We start from the raw sequence: 8,765 nt of genomic DNA on the forward strand, positions 1-8,765 counted from the left end.
TGTTTACATCTAAAATGAAAAACAAAAATTACATAAAATACAGCCTGTCTGTCTATAATGCTAATACTGTTTATCTTTTGCCCAGTTCACAAATAACTTTTAGAGGTCGACCGATTTATTCTGTAGGTCAACCTAAAAAAGTATAACTAACAAATGCCTTTATAAAATCAGTCAACCTAAAGCTTCTTTAGGTCAACCTAAAGTTTCCAGAGGTCGACCTATGTCTTTTGTAAACATAATAACTATTATATTTCCTCCCTTTCTTAAAACCCAACCCTCATCCCCCCCCCGGGCGTTCCATTAATTAAATGATAAGATAATTCAGGGTACGATTTTGTACAGTACGCCTTTTGTACAATAGGACTTTGTTCAAGTTTAAAAACTTATATTTAAAACGGGTTTTTACTAATTAAAATTGAGAATTATTTGTCCTAAAAGCTTTGTTGTATAATGACTTACCTATGTTTACATATTCTAATATTCAAAGTTTAACAAGGATGACAACATCCATAAAAGCGAAGCACTGAAACGGTGGGACAAACGGACATTAACACTTATATAGTGTCAGAACTGAATAATCAGAATATAAATGTATAAGAATAGGAGCAAAATTGTAAGTAAATTTGTTGAAAAACTGCTTGATACAGGATGATGTTTATGGACATACTTACATTTTTTGTCTTGATTATAGAGTTGCTTTGCTTATAACATTATACTTTGTTGTCCCAGGAATCAACATACCAAAAATCAGATCAATCGGATGATTAAATCACATAAAAATTTGTTGTTAAAAAAGTAAAAAAATCAACATGTTTAAAATGGACGTACGGACATTCTTGTTATGATTATAGAGTTGCTACGCTTTCTAAATCGTACCTAACTACTAAAGGAATCACCATGCAAAGTTTGAAATCGATAGAACAATTCTAACATGCCTAAATTAACGAAAAAAGCTATCCGTTTGTGACGGACGGACGTACAAACGGACGGACGGACGGACCGGCCCTAATTATAGAAAAACTCGCTTTTAAAAATCAAATATTTTAAGTAATAATTATATTAGCTACTCTGTTTCACCATAAATATTGTTTAGCTTGCTTTTGGTGCGTTACCTATGGACCTAAACCTCCTACTTTTACCTGTAAATTTTAAAAAGAAATATGAAAAGCAAAAATATTTTCACCAAACCAATGAAAAAATGCATGGTCTTTAGTTAAAGAAATCTACCAATAAAATGAAATAGATATGTCCAGCAAAAGGGTAATAAATTAAACTATAAGAGCTCGCCCACTTATTTGTTAATTTGTTGCAAATATTATAACTTTTGGAAAAAATAAAATGGTTTGATAATAAACCACTTTGAAGAATTAAATTTTTGAAGTTGGGTATTCCGTGTGTAATTTTTGTTATAAAAAAACAGCAGTCTATCTTAAAAATAGCCGAAAAAATCACATATCCCCTTACGTTTTTGACTAATGGGCGGACGGACAGACAAAGTTAATTAAAAAGCAGCTTTGTTACTAAAAAATCAGAATATGTGAATGTTATTATCCCCATACAAACGGACAGTCAAAGTGCGTTTTAGAGCAGTTGGCTTCTAAAAAAGAGATAAATATTTGGAGGTTTTTTTTCTAAAGGTCTTTAGAATGCCCAACTAATGGGAAACTGTTATATTGACTTTATTTTTATTTTAATGGAATTTTGTTCATATTTCATGGAACGGTTTTACCAGAAAAATATTTATTGGTCTAATATATTAAGAACATTAAAAATTTTAACAATAATATCGAAACTTCTCTATAAACTATCTGGTGTTTACATTTTTAGTTGCGAAGCTACTCTATAATTCACTTTGTCTGTCCGTCAGTCCGTCCATCCGTAACGCTATGGGGGAAACGTGATTTTCTGAAATTTTTAGTGAAAACTCCTATGACATACGCTCATCTAATCTATACATTTTTATGTCCGTCTGTCTGTTAATTGGGGTGCTAGATCGATTCCTAGATTTTACGTTTTTGTAATTTTCTCGATTCCTGTTCAAGATAAACGGCTGGAATTTTCAGGAATTAAATAAATTCACATTTTACATATTTCCATCAATTTTTATTAAGATGATTATTTTTATGGCATACAGATAATTTTTTCCAGATGTCTATTTATAAATTTGAGCTTCGCTACTTATGGATGTTGTCATCCTTGTTTACAAAGCTACTCTATAAATGTTTTGAACCTATTTTTGTCATGCAAGAAAGGATTAGTTTTATTACTCAGATGTATAAAACATTCGTGACAAAAAAAGGCAAAAAATCACATGAATTACTAAACAAATGATTAAACTTAGGAGATTTTTAATTAAATATTTTGACAAAATTTAGCACAGTATATAGTTTCACACAAATATTGTAAAAATGCAAGTGACATATTTTCTGTATAGAGTTGCAGAGCTCCAGATATTTTGACCAAACAAGGATGATTGTGTCTAATAATAAGACTCATAAGCTTAGAGAAAACAAGCGAGGTTCTGAAACGGTAGGACAAACGGACATTAACAATTGTATAGTGTCAGAACTTTAATAATCAGAATATAAATGAATAAGAGTCAAAGCAAAATTGTGAGTAAATTTGTTGAAAAACTTCTTGATACAGGATAATGTTTACGGACATGCTTACATTTTTAGGACTTGATTATAGAGTTGCTTTGCTTATAATATTGTTCTTTGTTGTCACAGGAATCAATATACCGAAAATCAGAACAATCGGATAATTAGATCACACACAAAAAAAACACAGTAAGTAGCTTCTCTGCTAATATTATACCTTCCAACAATTATTATATTATCTTACTTTTTGAGGGAGTGTGGCCACTTTTCTAGCCTCGGGGGTTCGTAAGAACAAGCGATGCAGACAGACAAATGTGCCTTCACTAGCTTTAGATCAGCTTCGCTTGTCTGTTTATTACCATCAACCACTACAGGATTCAGTTTAGATGTTTATTGTATGAAAGCGGTCAGATTAATAGTTATGTACAATAATACAAGATAATACATGGATTGAAGTAATTGAAGTACTAAATAAAGCATAATCAAAATGGTTTTATACAAAGATGGCCCCATCCTAGAGGCTGGGGCCATTAACTACAACAATCCTTTTGACAAAACATAATAAAGATTAAAATTAACCATTAGCAACACAGCTGTACAAAATAATAGATTGATATTTACACAATGGCTCCGCCCATAGTGGGAAGTGATTAAACAGAAAGCGAAGCTACTTTATAAGCCAGATAAAGTGAGGTCATACTACATTTTCATTTAGTCAAAATTTTGAAAACTCTTTGATATCTATTAATTTATTGACTTACTGGTAGCACTTACGTACTGGTGTAAAGACTATGAAGGCCCCTATTATTGAAAAGCTTTGCTCTCATTTATATATATACAATTTGTATATAAAATTTAGTCATTTATGTAAAAAGAATTATTGTAGTCATTTTTAATTTTTGGAACATGATATATATTTTACATTAATGGTTATTGACCACATTATTAAACAATGTCTTTTTCATATTAACTTGTCATAATAAATACATTGCAATTATTTTTATAAAATTTACAAGGACAATCCTTAGTTCACAGTTGGGTAAATACATAATCAAAATTGAGCTTCGTGGATCGCTGCCGGCTATAGGAACTTGATTTTTTGTTCTAAAATGGTTTTCCCACTCACTGTGGGCTACAATTGAATCAAGACAAAAGTAAGTGCCGAGCCCTGGGACCTATGTAGGGTGAAAATATACATAAATCCTTGATGATTCCAGGTGGAGACAAAATATTTTAGCGGGGTCTTTTGTTTTTTTTTAAATTTAAAGTTCTGAAAAAAAATTGAAAAAAATATGAAAATCTTTAATAAAAAACAAACAAAAAATAATTTTTAATATTTTTTTTTTTATTTAAAGATATAAACAACTTATATAAATACTATAAGCTTTAAAAAAATCACAATTTTCAAATTTAGACTTTCAATATAAAGATTTGTAGAAAAAACCTAACAACAAATTCTAACATATTTCTGATCAACATAGCAATAAAACGTCTTTTGCAAAATCTTTATCATCAAAAATAAATAGCACTTACTAAAGACTTTTTTTCATTTAAACTTATACTTTTCACATTATTCAACTTTAAAGATTGATTTTTTTAAAAAGAAAGGTTGCGTGATTTTTTTATTCATAATTAATTGCCTAATTTTGAGATTCAGATAAAGAACTTTACTACTTTATATTAATGGATAATCTTCTAGCAGCGGCTACGCCTCTAGAGGCATATGAGGCCCTTGGGTTGGGGGGGAAGTCGAACCCCCCTTACAATTACAGTTTTTTTTAATGAATAAGTCAAAAACATTTATTTTGGAGAGTTAATTCTCTTGGGATAGTGGTGGTACCCTTTTCTAAAATAGTTATAAACCTTACCAGGACATATGAAAAGCTACCATGTAAAGGAGAACCATAGTTCACAAAGACTCACATAGAACCTGTTACTTTATTATAATGATACATATATACACAGAAACTCTACAATCAGAGTATGTCTGTTTGTTCATCCGTCTGTATAAAAACAATACAGAATATATTTATTTTGCTATATTCAATTCAACAACTATATTTTTATTTTAGGCTTAAAAAGAAAAAGTTTTTTTTGTGTGTTGTGGTCCTTTTTTAAGGGGCGATTTCTCTTCTCTTTCTCAAAAAAAGTTATAAACCTTCCAAGGACCAATGAGAAGCTACATAGTAAAGTAAAAAAAGAACCATATCACTTCTTAAGCATCAGAAAGATGGACAAACAGACATCAATCTATTTTGTATCATAAATAGTGCTTTAAAGCAGGGAGAGAAATATCATCTGGAAATAAAAAATTTTCCTATCGTTTAAAAGTTATATCCCTGTATAAAAAAGATAGGATGTTCTTGCTAACCGCTGGACCAATTTGGTTCTTCTTTATTGACCTTTCTTTTATACTGATAATAGGATCAACATATTAAGGAGTAGTTTAGTGTCTATTAATCCTTATATAAAAGTAACAGTTTCTGTGTCTGTCTGTTTGTGTGTGTGTGTGTGTCTGTCTGTTGGTACCGAAGATTCTTTGTAACCGCTTAACTGATATAGTTCTTCTTGGTTCAAGTTTTTCATGGTCCTGAGAAGTTTTGAGTTTAGAAAAAATTAGTTCCTACCCAACATTTAAAAAAAACTTTTTCTTTTACATACTAAAACTGAAAGTAGGGGAGGGGTCAACTTACCCCCACTTATCAAGGGCCCCTAGATGCCTCTAGGGGCAAAACCGCTAGTGATAAAATAATTTTTATCTTCAATTATGATTAAATTGTTCTTTTTCCATTAAATAAAATATAATTGTAATTATCAACCTCAAAGAATATCCAGAACAAGGGAAAAACACAACATCCATAATTAGTGAAGCTCTTAAGTTTAAAAGATTACAAATAAAGAAAATAGCAAGTGTAACATACAGATACAAAAATATATTAATCAGAGCGAGATGGGACAATGGGCTGTTTATTAGACTAGTCCCCATAGTTTAATATAGGAATTTGTTATTTGTTGGCTTAACTACTTAGGGGACCTGTTGCTATTTTTGTTTGGTTGGATTATTAAATTAAGTGCCCAACATTTCAACCATTAACTGAAACATACAGAAGGGTTATCCATGTATCATATTTGGGAATGTAAATCAATTTAGCGGTCATTGTCTTATCCCTTTAGATCCCTGAATAGTAATTAACAATGATCAATGGTTCTTTTTTTCTATGTAGCTTCTAATTGGTTCTTGGAAGGTTTATAACTTATTTTGGGAGGGTACCTCCACCATCCTAGGAGAAATCAACCCCTAAAAAAGGACCCCATTTCACACACAAAAAATAACTTTTTCTTTTTTAATCTAAAATAAAAATCTAGTTGTAGAATTCAACCACTTCTTCCCCTCTCAAGTGCCCCTAAAGGCTTCTAGGGGCGTAGCCGCTAGTACCAAATAAATATATTCTGTAATGTTTTTATACAGACAGATGAACAAACAGACATACTCTGATTGTAGAGTTTCTGTGTATATATGTATCTTTATAATAAAGTAACACGTTCTATGTGAGTCTTTGTGCACCAAGGGATCTCACTAACAACTGAACCAATATGGTTCTCCTTTACATGGTAGCTTCTTATATGTCCTGGTAAGGTTTATTACTATTTTGGGGAAGGGTACCATCACTATCCCAAGAGAATCAACTTTCCAAAATAAATGTTTTTAACTTTTTCATTAAAAAAAACTGTAATTGTAAAGGGGGGTTCATCTTTCCCCCCAACCTAAGGGTCCCTATATGCCTCTAGAGGCGTAGCCGCTGCTAGTAGAGTATCCAATGATATAAAGCAGTAAGGTTTTTTATCTGAATCTCAAAATTAGGCAATTAATTATGAATAAAAAAATCACGCAACCTTTCTTTTTAAAAAAATCAATCCTTAAAGTTAATTAATGTGAAAAGTATAAGTTTAAATGAAAAAAAGTCTTTAGTTAGTGCTATTTATTTTTGATGATAAAGATTTTGCAAAAGACGTTTTATTGCTATGTTGATCAGAAATATGTTAGAATTTGTTGTTAGTTTTTTTCTACAAGACTTTATATTGAAAGTCTAAATTTGAAAATTGTGATTTTTTTAAAGCTTATAGTATTTATATAAGTTGTTTGTATCTTTAAATAGAAAAAAATATTAAAAATTATTTTTTGTTTGTTTTTTATTAAAGATTTTCATATTTTTTTCAATTTTTTTTCAGAACTTTAAATTGAAAAAAAACCAAAAGACCCCGCTAAAATATTTTGTCTCCACCTGGAATCATCAAGGATTTATGTATATTTTCACCCTACATAGGTCCCAGGGCTCGGCACTTACTTTTGTCTTGATTCAATTGTAGCCCACAGTGCACTAGCACCCCTCTTGGGGTTTTGGCCAGCTTTCAGAATAGGCTAAAATTTTTTAAAATATCCTACAAAAAAGAAACATATTAACATAAAACATATTAGTTTTGAAATTCTTTTTAAAAGCGAAGCTTTTCTATAATTAGGGTCGGTCCGTCCGTCCGTCTTGAACAGATAGCTTTTTTCGTTAATTTAGGCATGTTAGAATTGTCCTATCGATTTCAAACTTTGCATGGTGATTCCTGTAGTAGTTAGGTACGATTTAGAAAGCGTAGCATCTCTATAATCGTTACCAGAATGTCTGTACGTCCATTTAATATATGATGATTTTTAACTATTTTAAAACAAATTTTTATGTGATATGATAATCCGATTGACCTGATTTTTGGAATACTGATTCCCAGGACAATAAAGTAAATGTTATATGCGAAGCATCTCTATAATCAATTTCCAAAACTGTAAGTATGTCCTTAATTATTGTCCTGTTTTTAAGCAGTTTTTCAACAAATTTACTTACAATTTTTTCGACTTTTATATATTTGTATTCTAATTATTAAGTGTTAATGTGCGTTTGTCCTACCGTTTCAGAGCTTCTCTTTTATGGATGTTGTCATCCTTGTTTGTTTTACTAAAAAATTTAGAAATAAGATCTTTTCCCCACATAACCTAATTTTGGTTTATAGAACCCTCAAAAGCTAACAACATTATAGACAAGGATGACAACATCCATAAATCGAAGCTTAACAAATTCGAGTCAGATTAGACAGACAAGCGAACATCAAAAAATAGAGAAACAATAATTTAATATTAAACATTATTCAGAAATTTGAACACAAATTTCTAAAATATGTATCCCAAATTTAATGGAATACAGGATACTTAATTTGGACATACCTTTTAACATTTTAAGACTTAGTTGTAAAGATGCCTTGCTTTTATCTTAATAACTATTTGGTGTATTTAGTAGGATATATAAGTTTTCCGGAATTTTAAAGTTAGGGGGAGATTTGAAATCTGCATCAAATTTTAAGGATTTTTTTTATAAAATTCGTTTTTTCTATAATTCTTTATCTAAAAGCGGAAATGCATTTTAAGTTAATTAATTTTGACCAATAGGATAGTTGGATTTTAAACTACCTGCGCTCTAATTGGTTAAATGATGTACGACATCCAATCAGAGCGCAGATTTTTTAAATTCACCAATCACAGATGCCAAAATTAATTAACTTAAAATGCATTTCCGCTTTTAGATAAAGAATTATAGAAAAAACGAATTTTATAAAAAATCCTTAAAATTTGATGCAGATTTCAAATCTCCCCCTAACTTTAAAATTCCGGAAAACTTATATATCTTAGTATTTAGCAAGTATTGTGAATAAATCACAGAAGGATGGCTAATTAATCACTCCATTTATAAGATCTATTCTACTTGTAGTTTATTTAAATCTGTCTATAAACAAGGAAATTATTGGTGACAAATTATTGACAGACCGCGTACTATATAGAAAGGCTGCACTTCTTACATATGTATTTCATTTACTTTGCAATGCGATTTATTTATATTTTTGGTGTATTGTATTTAATGATCTTTGGTGTAAATAACAATTACAAATATTCCCATTAGAAGCAAAACTATGAGAATAAAGGCTTGAATGAGCGGTTCTCCATTTTCGCTTTTTGCATAGGTTTGGCACTGGCAGGTTTTAGCTATTTTTCTGTGAAGGAAGTTTGAAGGATAATTCCCTTTGATTCAAACATTCACTTGTGATATTTTTAAATATCTTTATTTTTCG

The sequence above is a fragment of the Acartia tonsa genome, chromosome 1 (genome assembly GCF_053477335.1).
Source record: "Acartia tonsa isolate MP-2025a chromosome 1, ASM5347733v1, whole genome shotgun sequence".
In the NCBI taxonomy this organism is placed as follows: Eukaryota; Metazoa; Arthropoda; class Copepoda; order Calanoida; family Acartiidae; genus Acartia; species Acartia tonsa.